The sequence below is a fragment of the Pongo abelii genome, chromosome 9, assembly GCF_028885655.2.
Source record: "Pongo abelii isolate AG06213 chromosome 9, NHGRI_mPonAbe1-v2.0_pri, whole genome shotgun sequence".
NCBI classification, from domain to species: Eukaryota; Metazoa; Chordata; class Mammalia; order Primates; family Hominidae; genus Pongo; species Pongo abelii.
Window position 1 is genome coordinate 110,095,563 of NC_071994.2, and position 13,407 is coordinate 110,108,969.

Below are 13,407 nucleotides of genomic sequence, written 5' to 3' on the forward strand. Positions count from 1 at the left end.
AATAAACCCAGGCCTTGTGGGTAGCAGGGAGGGTGCCCTGCAGAAACATGAGTCATGGTTTTTCCTTTCCAGCGTATGTAATCTGCATGAGGTAATGACCAACTGAAATGAAATGGCACATCTTCATATTTTCTTCTACATTTTAACAAGGTTTTCAAGGATGGTCCAGCAAGCAGTGATAAATTGAGTTAAAAGAGTCAACTTTATAGTAAGAGATATTTTTAAACTTAAATTATCTTTTTTTCCCCTGTTCTTTGAGGAGACTAACAAAAAGGCAGAGTAGAATGGGAAGCAGGTGATCCAGGACCCCACAGCCATGACTGTCACAGCAGTTCAGCCTGACTTCCTCCATGTCCCAAGAGAATTCAAGCAAAGGTTCTTTCTGAAGCATACTGAATGGGCCACAAGTGCTTCAGGCAAAAAATGGGGTCTGCAACAAATATCTAAGCAGCTCATGACCACATTTCATAATCTCTTCTCCACAACGGCTCAAGACAGAGGTTCTTAATCCCAGATCAAGAAATTAAGCAACAAAGACTGAACTTGGAGTTTCAGACTTAGAGAGCCATGAATGGGACACCAAGATCCTAGAACCTAGATGTTATTAGGAAGTTATGATAAGAAGAACCAAGTTCTCAGTAGCAAGAGAATGTTTTAAATAACAAAAACCTGTAGTCAATTAAGCAGAAAAAAAGCACTCAAGGCCTCATCAAAACATTGATCCATTATAGCCAAGGATGAATTCTTGGGGAATACGAATGTAATACAAACCCTTCAAGATGCGAGGCAGCATGGTAGCCTTCTACCTCTAAAAAGGTAATCTGCAGAAAAGGTCTAGCATAGTGCTGATACCTAAGAAGCAGTTAATAAGCATCCATTTCCAATTGCTAATCCTTCAAAGTGGCTGTCTTAAAAATACATTGTCTAAAGGAGACCCCAGGAGCTGGGCACTCTGGCTCACGCCTGTAATCCCAGCACTTTGGGAGGCCGAGGCACGTGGATCACTTGAGGTCAGGAGTTCAAGACCATCCTTGCCAAATTGGTGAAACCCTGTCTCTACTAAAAGTACCAAAAATTAGGTGAGCATGGTGGTACATGCCTGTAGTCCCAGCTGCCTGGGAGGCTGAGGCATGAGAATTGCTTGAACCCAGGAGGCAGAGGTTGCAGTGAGCCAAGATCACCCCACTGCACTCCGTCCTGGGTGACTGAGTGAGACTCTGCCTCAAAAAAAAAAAAAAAAAAAAAAAGGAGACCCCAGAAGTCTATGTCAAATCTCACTTAGACCCACTCCATGTCCACCTCTTTATAAAAACATCCAAGACAGATGTAACACTCTCCCTACCTAACACTCTTCGAATCTTTAACATCCTCCTTGGTAGGCAATGGTTAAAGTTAGAGGAAAGTAAGCTTAAATTGAATCAAGGGCATCTACTGAGATCTACTCTACATTACCACGTAGGAGAACACTTTCACCACACAAATCTAAGGCCTCAGATAACTACTGCACATTAGCCAAACCAATTCACAAATTAATTTTAGGAGGAATCAGCTTCCAAGTGTTCAAAGGAGAGGTACAGAGCAACTTCTTTCAGCAGCTGCTTTTCATTTATACCAGGACTCAGACTGGCACAAATGTTTCTACTCATCCAAACAGACTCAAAGCAGAGTAAATGGTATGCACCTAGGAAAGAAAAATCATTCCTGAAGGAAGAGGCAATGGAATGGTTGAGAAATCTAAAGAGAATGAATCAGACATAGGAATCCTAGTGCACACAGAAAGCATGCTTTAACAACCTAATCCATGACCAATCTAAATCCAATCATTATCAGTCACTAGCTCAGTACCCCTTGGATCTGGGCCTCTTGCACTGGCTTGGCAGTTCCTGAGCTAAGATAACTTTCCCCTTGGCAACAAACTGAAAAAGCAGTGGATATCCACAGAGGGATGATCCTTCCAATAACCTCTGGTCACAAAACATGGAACAGAAAGCAGGAACTAGAGTGTACAGGGCCAGTTAAGACCAGAATGACCTCATTTGTACAAAAGGACATTTTTTTTTCTGTACCAGGAATTTCCCAGTCATTAAAAAGCACATATTTGTGAAAGGAGTTAAGCCTTTTAAAGATCTAGCTTTTTTCTTGTGTGAAGCAATTACTTCCACTCCCAGCAGAAGTTAAATTTATAGTTTCCACATACATTAAAAAGAAATGTTCTCTGAGCACATCCAACAAGGCTTCAGGTTGATAAAGCATTCATGCACTTCCTATTTCTTGCCAAAGTGGGCAGGCACATTCTAATAGCCTAAACCACAAGCATAGAGGCTGACTGCACAGCGTCTCCTAACTTCAGCAATCCAAGACTGACTTCAACACAGCTCTGGCCCCTCCGAATATCTTATCACCATGGATTCATTCCAGTTTTCAGAGTGTGTCTGATGGCCTCAACCCATGGCCTTATCAGTGAGAGACAAATTCACATAATCTCAGCCTCTCTGACCTGAGTAAAAAGCATGAAGCGAAGACCCACAAACAGGCCAAAGCCTTCCATCAGATGATTTCTGCCTCTGGGGTGGTAGGGTCCAGCTCTCAGCAAACGTTTATTAAATGTCCATGTATGCCAGTGATGCAAGTCAATGTAGATCAGTGGGAACAACAAGGACTTTGAAAACATGCAAACTGTCTATCCTCTTCTTTAAGAATGCAGCTGCATAACTGTCTCCTACTTAAGAGAACCATCCAACATTCTACAGGCCAAGATCCCAGTCCTCTTATGTGCATCTGTCCTTTTCTGCAAGGAGTTTGGAAAGATGATTTAGAAAAGAGGTTTTAAAGTCAAACTGAATTCAAAAGCAAGTTCTATGACTCACTAGCTAGATGACCTTGGGCAATTTACTTAAGCTCTTCTGAAACAAGATTCCTTATGTGTACCTTATTTTTTTTTAGTTTAATGACCTTCTTAATTTTTTTTTTATTATTCTACTTTAAGTTCTGGGATACAAGTGCAGAATGTGCAGATTTGTTACACATGTGTACCTTATTTTTATGGGAATGCACTGAAATAATTAGAGCAACATCTCTGACACACAGTAGGTGTGTAATAATGAGAGATATGGCTATGCTAAGCTAAAAAACATGGTTCCTACCCTCAAGAGTCTCATAATCTAGTGGAGGAACACAGACTTCAATTAGAAAACTCATCCCACAGGTGTAATGTTTCAAGATCTTCATCACCTAAAAAAAATCAATAAAGCTACCGATACTTCTCATTATGAGAAGTTGACACCAATTCCAGTGAACAGAGGAAAATTCAGAAAAATGGCAGCCGGATTTATAAATATGTCCAATGAAACATTAAGATCAGTTGAGAGAGACAGTGATACAAGCAGAATTCTCAAAATTAAGGCTGAGGATAGTACTAAAGCCAGGCCTGCCAGTGAGCAGGAACGACGCTGAAACATCATAGCTAAGGTCAAGACTCCAGGCATTTACTTTACAGCTAATAAGAAACAACCCATGAACTTCCTTCCTTTTATACAAAGAATGTGCAACAGGATTGCCGAGTGGCCTACTAATTTTATAGCCCTATGCTGGAGGATCAAAGAGACAAGGGTGGGAAAGGAGAAAATCCACTGTTCCTACTATCATAAAAAGAAAGTCAAGAGGTCTGTAATTTTTCTCTCCTTCCCCCAAACTAAGACATAGATAGTGGCCTCCTAGTGTCCCAACTCAACACGAAGTAGCAATGGAGAGGAAGCCAGCTGGAAAGAAGCAGCAGCCATCAGTGTCCTGCACACATATTTTCTGGGGTTCAAACAGTGGGTACCAACAGAGGGTACCCAAAAGCCTCCATCATATGGCAGCAAAAAGCCATCTTCATCTCTAGTCTCATTAACAGCTTCACTATACTTGACCAACAGTGACTGAACCCCACAGACTAAATGTTATGCTCATGAAAGGTCATGAGATCCAAACAGCCAACTACGAAATAGTCCCAACAGAGCCAGAGAAACGATCCCTGAAGAGTGGGAGGAAGCAGTCCCCAGCAGCTGGCCCTGCAGGCTCAGACAGTCCCGCTGAGGCTCCCACACAGTCCCTGCTCTGGATATCCATGCCAGATGGTGCGGGGATCCAGGAGGCAGAGAGTAAAGATGTGTGCGTGTGTGTGTGTGTGTGTGTGTGTGTGCGTGCGCGCGCAGCGTGAAACACAGTTGTCATCGCACAAAATACATGTACGTCTCCATTTTACAGAGATGAAGAAGCTGCAGCTCAGGGAGATTAAGCAAGTGTCACAAGATTACACACCCAGTAAGTAAATAAATCACTCCAAAACAGGACTGACTTCAAAGTGTGTCCTTTTGCACTAGATGCCTTTGAGGCTCCCTCTTACCTTTCACATTCTGCAAGTCTATATTCTTATTTGATACACACAGCACTTCATCATGCCAAAAAAAAACCACACACATAATTTAAAAACAATCAAACTTCTCATTTCTGCTTAGTGACATATACTCACAAGACACAAACTTAATAGAAACAATAGGTCTGCCTTTAAAGAAACATCCATAAAGAGCCATATTATTTTTTTGAGATGGACTCTTGCTCTGTCGCCCAAGCTGGAGTGCAATGGTGCAATCTCAGCTCACTGCAACCTCTGCCTCCCAGGATCAAGCAGTTCTAATACCGCAGCCTACTGAGGAGCTGGGATTACAGGTGTGCGCCACCATGCCCGGTTTTTTTTTTTTTTTTTTTTTTTTTTTTTTTTTTTTTGTATTTCTAGTAGAGATGGGGGTTTCACTATGTTGCCCAGGTCTCAAACTCCTGACCTCAAGTGATCCACCCACCTCAGCCTCCCAGTGCGCTGGGATTACAGGCGTGAGCCACTGTGCCTGACCATTATTTTGTTTATTTAAATATGACAAAATTATCTATCAAGGTCAAAAACTAAACGATATAGGTATATATTTAATCACTACTGCTCTAAGCCAACGGTTTTAAATTCTGCCTCACATTAAAATCACTTGGGGACCTTTATAAAAAATACCAAGGTCTGAGGGCCACCCCCAGATTTTCCAGTTGAACTGGTCCAGGGGGACCCAGTTGCTTCCAATGTGTCGTTATGGTTGAAATCTTTCACTTAAGATATAAACATGATGAACAAGACAAAAACACTGTGAACTTTATCTGAATAAGTCGGCATTAATGAGAATAGGCTCTTAATTCAAGTATCAAGAGAAGTAAGCTTCTGAGATGGATACTCATAACTGCTTAATTCAAACACAGTCCCTTTCATTAACTGTCACTAATGGCTTATAATCAAATATGAATTTGTTAGATAAGCAAAGAGCTATGCTGCTTGAAGCATAAGTACGACATTTTTTTCTTTAATTTCACAGTAACCCACTCCCATGCAAATAATTCAGCATTTAGTTTTGTGCTAACATGCACATAAAAATACAACAGCTAGAATGATTATGGTGTTTTACGCCAGGCACTGCTTTAAGCCTACTATGTATATGAACTTCTTTGATTTTCACATCACCACATGAGGTAGGTGTTATTATTTTTCATTTTTTATGAAGGAGAATACTGAGACACAAACTTTAAGTTGCCCTGTGTCACACAGATAAAAAGGGACAAAGCCAGGATTGAAACCCAGGTAATATGGCTCCCAAATCTAAGCATGTAACCTTCAACCTTTACTGCACACAATATTTAATGTTTTTTATTTGGTTGAGCACTTTACAGTTTGTATTTTTAATATATATTATCCCAATTGATCCTTGCACCAATCAAGTGAAATAATCAGACTGGTGTTATTATCACTAAAAAAGAACCAAATTTAGAGAGATTAGGTAATCTGTTCACCATCACATGACTAAAAAGAAACCCTCTTGTACAAAAAGAATATGTCTTTTTTTTTTTTTTTTTGAGACCGAGTCTCACTCTGTCCCCCAGGCTGGAGTGCAGTGGTAAGATCTCGGCTCACTGCAACCTCCACCTCCCGGGTTCAAGAGATTCTCCTGCCTCAGTCTCCCGAGTAGCTGGGACTACAGGCGCCTGCCTCCATGCCTGGCTAATTTTTTTTGTATTTTCAGGACAGACGGGGCTTCACCATGTTGGCCAGATTGGTCTCGATCTCCTGACCTCATGATCTGCCCACCTCAGCCTCCCAAAGTGCTGGGATTACAGGCATGAGCCACCGCGCCCGGCCAGAACATGTCATCTCTTAGGAAACTGTCTTCAATAAGAAAGTAGTTTTTTAATGTCACATAAAATTACAAAATCACGTGTATTCAAAGTAATTGACTTTTTTCTTGAGAACACACAACATTCTTTAAACCAAAGCTGTATCAACAAGAAAACCCGTAAGCAAAATCAGGAATTAAATTTTATTTTAAATAATTCCACTTCCCCTTTCTTAGCTTTCTGTCATCCTCTAGCTCACCTTTCCCCACCCTCTGGGCACCCAGTGTCTTTGTGTTCCTTTCTGTTAGGCCAGATCCTCACCATCATAATCTAAACTCTCGAATAAGTATCCAAAAGCCATTCTTTGCATATTCCCTTTCTTTCCCTCATCAAAATTTCAAATCCCCTTACTACCTTGTTCTAAGATGATGCTCAGGAGGAATCCTAACTCCATTCCCTCAAAACCTCAAGCCTGAATCCTTGCTAAGGTAAATGATGGTGTGAATGAGCTTCTCTACAATATAGAAGATGGTCAAAATCTTTAAGAGTTTAATTTTGGTAAACAGGCTTGTCAGGGAAAGATAAATTGTGGGGACAAGGAACCCTTCTGGTCATCCTCCAGGTCACAAAGTGGAGATCACCACCTTCTCCACAACATGAGAACACATTGTTTCTTAGGATACCCTATGTCGAATTCCACAACTTAATCAGAATTATAATCTTAGATACCCTTTCTTTGTAGGTAGGCCTGTAGACACCAATGGATCAAATTATATGACTGACTTTATTACTAAAACTAATCCAAATAATGTCATTTCAAACAACCAGTTTACTTCTGAAGGAGAGGTAATTGTGTAGTCATCAATCTTGCTAAATATCCAGACATAATGTTTACTTTCCCAGCCTCTGACTAAACTTACTACATATAAGCCAAAAAATAAAAAATAAAAAAAAAGACTGCAAATTAAATATAGAACTTTGAGTCAGGACCTCTATATTACAAATCCAGCTGTGCTACTGATCTTTTTTAAAAAAAATAAAATTAGCCAAAATCTCTTCACCTGAAAGTCCTGGGGGGAAAAAAAAAAGCCTCAATTTTCCCATCTGAAAAACACATGTAAGAAGTATGTAGTTCTCAGGGTCATCTTCAAGTACAGCACTACAAAGTTTAAGCACTCGTAAATACAGAGTTGGAACATACTGGCGATTAAACAACCTTCTCTGGGTAATTATAATCACACTTTTTAGAAGGATAGCAGCTTTATAGGAAGGTAGGAATACCATTTCAAGTGACCTACACCACTAATTTGCTAAGCAAAACTAGAAGTTCAGATAATTAGTTACAAAATGCAAAAATCCTAGGTGTGCTAAAGGAAAAAATAAAAAGCTAGAGATTCACTAAAATTAGGGTTTTTCTATCCATACTGGTTTAACATCTGGGCAATTTTTTCCAGTCTTCATTTTATTCTCCTTGTGAACACAGGTATATATTTGCATGACCTGATTAGAGCTTGGGGTAAAGGCTGACATTATGCTAATTGACCCATCTGGGGATTCAAACTAATAACCTTTGCCTTATTAGAAGTATGCTCTAATAGCAAACCACAGTGGTTATCATCATTACTACTGGTTATAATTGATTATACTTAACATATAATCAATATGGTAATTAAGTCTTCCTATACAAAATGTATGTTTGCTTTCCCAGTATTTTCCCCTTTGTTATTTCACTTTAATGCCGCTCCAAAAATAGGCATTGAATTTCAATTTGATACAAAACCTAATACCATCAATACTAATTTGAGCAGAAAACATACACTCCCTGAAGTATGAGTTATTTAGTCTTTCTTCTGCCTTCAGGCAAGAACACACTTAAGTCATCCAAGGATGTCTGATGTTTTCAAAGAACTCCAGAGAGTAACACCACCACCTTCGGTTTGCATAACACATTATGGTTTTTACAAATCACTTTTTTTTCCATCCTATTAGATACGACAATCTCACGAGTCTCAGATTTAATTATCCACATTTCACAAATGAAAAAACTGAGCATCAGAGAGGTTAAAGTGTTTTGCCTCAGCTACAGAACTGGAAAGGAACACCATTAAGACCAGGTCGTGGGTCTCTTGTGCTCTTTCTATCACAAGCTGCTTCCTCCATTGGTAATTTATTTCACTTTGGTGACCATTAGGAAATACTTCCCATGTATCTAACTGAAATTCCTTATTTCCTTTTGTCTTTAATGGAATGAAAATGAGATTGTTGTTTTCCCAAAATTGAAAACAGTGTCACTATTACTTAAATAGCTCCAGTATGCTCATTAACTTCTTAATAGCGAGATTTTAGGAGATATTAATACTTGCTTCACTGGTCACCATCATGGCCAATTTGGTTCAGTGCGAATGAAAATACTGATAATAAGACAAGATGGCACTGCTTGTAGACATTTTCTCAGGAAAATGGATCATGGTATAGCAAAAGCCTTTTGGTAGACGTGGCTTCCAGTTTAAAGCCCAAAACCAAACAAAACTTCACAGATGGTATAGGGCTGATTCAGTCTTCAAAGTGTAAAATGGGGAAGTTTTCTGGGTTATACATTGTAATAGCAATTGGCTATGTGCTGAGTGCAACACTGGACCCTACGTGTCACATGCATCAAGTAATTTGATCTTCAAAATAATCCTACAAGAGAGTCAGAAGTATTACCCCAGTTTCATGAATGTGAAAAAATGAAATCCAGAGAAGTTTAAAAAACTTGCCCAAAGTCACTTAGGTAGTAAGTGTCTGAGTCAGAATCCAATCTAGGGCTGACTCCCTCCAAAACCTCCAACCCTTTAACCTGCCCTTCTAAGCTGAAATACATTGTTCTATCTTCACCAACAGCAGAAAAGATTATAGTTGAAAGGGATTAACTCCTGGCTAGCCTGTGTGATTTGGGATACAGGATTTATTTTTCTGAACCTCAATTTAATTTTTATAAAATGGGAAAATTCCTGAATAACCATTTCTCAGGGCTGTTGAAAGATCAAAATGAAATAAAACTATAAAGTATTACATAAATATGTGTTATGTGATGATTAAACTCAATGTATAAATCTCTTGATTATGAAGTAGTCAAAAAATTGCTAAATTGAACTAAACTGACCATGTCGAACATCTAGAACTGTTGCCAGCCATGCCTTACAGCCCAAAGATGCCAATTAGTAAATGCTGCAAAGCTAATTAGTGACATTTCAGCTCATAGGTACCCCACTGGATAGCAATGGATCTCATGAGAAAATCATTTCTAGTCTTTTAGACACCTTTGTGGCTTCAATTTGAGTATTTCCAAAGAATTCTCTATTGTGCCCAGTACTTGGGAGTTTCAGTGAGGTATTTCCCAAGAAGAGTCTGAGAATAAGGGAAGTAATATTTCTGCCTGACAGTTAAATTATAAAATTAACACATAAAACAAAGCAATATGTTGTCAACCCTAAATGCACTAACTCGAACAGTAATTTGTAAACCAGTGGCAGAGAATTTGCTCCAGTTGCATGCCTGGGTTTTGCTCCAGGCAAAGTAGGCCATTGAGCAATAGAAGCAATATATCTAAAGGTGACCAACAAAGGGAGGATATGGAGGAAGTGATAAAATTAGAGATGGCAACCCATAGGAAAAAGAAGGGGAGGGGAATTGTTTATGAAACATTATATTTAATACCGTTTAGGAGCATATGGGCCCTCTGTCACAGTGAGAAAGATTATTCCTAAAGTAAGAAAAATTATTCAACCATCTTAGCTAAAAATGAGTCTTATGAATGCCCTTGAACATCAGTTCTCACTGGCAAGGTCTTCCCTACAGCTGGAAAGCTCTATAAACTGGATTAAAGAACTTAGCATGAAATTAATTTTGCTTTGACTCTAAATGGACTAAAGCAAACGTCTAATTATGACTTGGTTCTTCACATAGTCTGATCAGGTAAGAAATGTGCTGAGCATTAAGATTTTGAGTAATAAGACACATTTCACAGTTACTTCTCCTTGTAAATAAGTAAATCATCATTTACATGTCAACCGAAGTGCCATGGGCATTTTGTTTAGCCAGTCAGTGGCTAAGAGACTGATTATTTCAGGACACTGACAAGAACACATCCTTGGACTTTAAAAGTCTCAGATGCTGAGACGTGTAGAAATCATCAAAATACTACTCAGGGTGGGTCCTGCCTAGCTCCATTGCTTCCACCTCTCTTGAAAGAAAAAACTCAGTAAGGGTCTGAATATAATTGGATCTAGTGTTGACTATAATCTGATGATCCAAACGGATATAAAACATGCTTACTAGGCAGATGTTTGGCAGATAATGACTGCCACATCATCAGTGTCTATGATGCGCTAGATTCCTAAGTTAGAGATACAGAATAATCACACTTTTTCTGGAAAAAAAATTCATGCAGGCAGAAGATTAATACTGCATAACATAAAAAGTCTTTTTTAGTTTAACTCTAAACTATCTGAGCACATTTTTTAAACTAGCTATCACTCTATTACATATATTACTTTCTCATTCCTTCTAATTATTTATGCCAAGATACATGGATGTATGAGTATGCATAGTTTATATACAATATATGTAGAGAAATATATACCCTTATGCATGTAACTATTTACCTGATAATCAAGACTTCCTTCATATTCAGAAATCAAATGTCAAGTAATGTCATTCTTCTTCCCGCACTCTGCAGCATAAACTAAGCTGTTGGCAGTATCGGTGGCTTTTGTCACTTTGCTCATAGCTGCCTCACCCACAGAAGCCCAGAGCATACAAACATGACAGTGGACAGGCAAACTAGGTCAGCCTAGAGGCAGAGTCCTGAGGAAGAAAGAGCCCTTTATCATTTCTAACACAGGCCTATGTTGTGTAAACTCATCACACAGTCTGGAACTAAACAACTGGTAAGAGGTGTAAGGCCCACGAAAATCGCTACCACCACTCCTTAACAAGTCAACAAAGTAGGAGCCATAGTGGAGGCAAGACAGGGAACCCCCCCTGAACAAGACGGTATATTAAGGTTAGACCTCTTCGTGGCTATGCTGAGAAATAATAGCATGGTAGAAAGAGCTTAGGGTTTGCAATAGGAGAACCGGGCACTAAAATGTCGGTGGTTACCAACTTTGGGCCTTGGTTCCTTCACCCTTACGTTGGGCCTATCAAGAATCCATGTCCTGCCTACCTCATATACTTCCTGGGTGAATCAAAGTGGGATAATGTATGTGAAAAACATGTTTTAGAAACGCTAAAGAGATGTCACTTATTGCTACTGTCTTTTCTGTATGGAAAGTATGTATCAGCACATCAATCTCTCACAGTCCTGAGGTGGGGAAAACTGAAAAGAAAAAAATAAAGTGATGTCACTAATGCCTTGTATTTTTAGGTGTTAAAAAAACAGTATAGTTGGGGAAAGCCCTGGCTTTTCAAAATTCTCTTCAAATCTGCTAACTCTAAAAACTAATCCAAATAAGCTGTTTATCACAAAATGGCCATCATGATGTGAACTGTTGTGGGGGACATTTTCGAAGACCTCCAGCAGAAGACATCAAAACTTGCTCACTTGAGAACCAAGCTGTAAACTATGTAGTATTTCTGGCCATCTGTTTGTCTCATTACCTAACGGAAAATTAGTAATTCAGAAAAGGAGAGGGAGAGGGTGAAAGGATGTGAATAAGAAAGGGATATTGGGAACAGCTGCTTACAGAGGAGAGGAAATGTTTCTGACATGGCATCATGTTTTTTCAAACTCTTCCTAGATATTACATCAGTTTAAATATCTTGCTCCACCATTCAGCTTTACAAATATCTGTCAAACGTTGTCCTGCACAAGTTATGTAAGTCAGCATGTGCACATATTCACACCGGAATTTTAATGTTATGATGCTTGAAAACAAGGTACTGATTGGATATCACTTACTATTTTCCAGCTTCTAAAAACATTTTAACTTCCTTGCATGCATAACGACTCTTAACTGGAATTTCCAAGGCAAACCCAGTACGGGGCATGCACTATTACCACAACACATATTTATCCATAAATTATTCCTATAAATAGCAAAATCTCTGGAATCTCTAAGCATTATAAAACATAAGGACACCATCAGCCCCATTTGGTCCTGAACCTTATTTAAAATGAGCCCTAAAGTAGCAGTAATGGTTCATTAAAAAAAAAAAACAGCTTATAATCCAAAATTTAAGTATAATGCCACATCATCAAAAATGCTATATATTATTTTTTTGTTTTTACTTCCCAATGTATCCATGTTATCACTACAGACCAAGAACATTAAATAATTTACTGTCACAAAGGGGATCTCCAGATGGCTGACTGAGAGATCCCAGAAGCATCACTGCTATATAGTCATCACTACATGGCAGAGTCTTGTGGGGCCAGACACTAGATTTGATTTTAGGAGCACCAGGAGAGCTATCTCCATCCCACCCGCAACCCCAGTGTTCCTCCAAAAAGGTTACTTTCCACCCCTATGCAGGTCCTTAAAATCAACAGAGGTTCTTTTGAATTAATAACTTTATATAAGGTATTTAAAATGTACATAGTACAATTTATCTGGGAGAGTCTTACTGCAGATTTTTGTGGCATGAGGTTCTGATATAGGAATAAAGCGAGAGAGAGAGAGAGAGAATAAGGATTACTAAAAGCAAATGTCTCCACTTAACATTTTCTTAACCTTAATCCATAATATAGCAGAGGTTGAACTAGTATAAAATACCAAGGCAGAAACTGATAGACTTGACTTTAATAGGCCCGTGATTCATTTCTATTAGTCACTCTGAAAGAGCAAAACCATAATAAACTTTGTTATTTTAGGTTTTTAAGATGTTTTCTTGATGTTATATAACATCTTTACATGGTTTATAAGATTTGTGGATTTATAATCACATAAAGTAGCTGAATACCTTATCTAATGGCCAAAATGTGTTGGTTTGATCTTATTTGTAGATCCTTATTAACAGATTCATATTTTATAGTTATACAATTGGAAATATTTTGTTGACTCGTATTTGAAAATGACTTACTAGTATATATTCTTTGAAAAAGTATGTTTCTTGGGGTAACTTGTAGTACAATACTTTTTCCAATTACATGTCCAATGGAATTGTTAATTTCTATCACTATAGTTGCCATTAGCACCATAAGGCGATATATTCCATCTGTATAATCTAAACAATTGG

At 38.6% G+C, this 13,407-nt stretch overlaps 1 protein-coding gene across 1 annotated transcript in view; it reads right to left on the reverse strand.

Annotated features, from left to right (window-relative positions):
• GUCY1A2 (guanylate cyclase 1 soluble subunit alpha 2) overlaps window positions 1-13,407 on the reverse strand; it is a 358,031-nt gene that overhangs the window by 326,509 nt on the left and 18,115 nt on the right. The gene's annotated exons all lie outside the window — the stretch shown is intronic.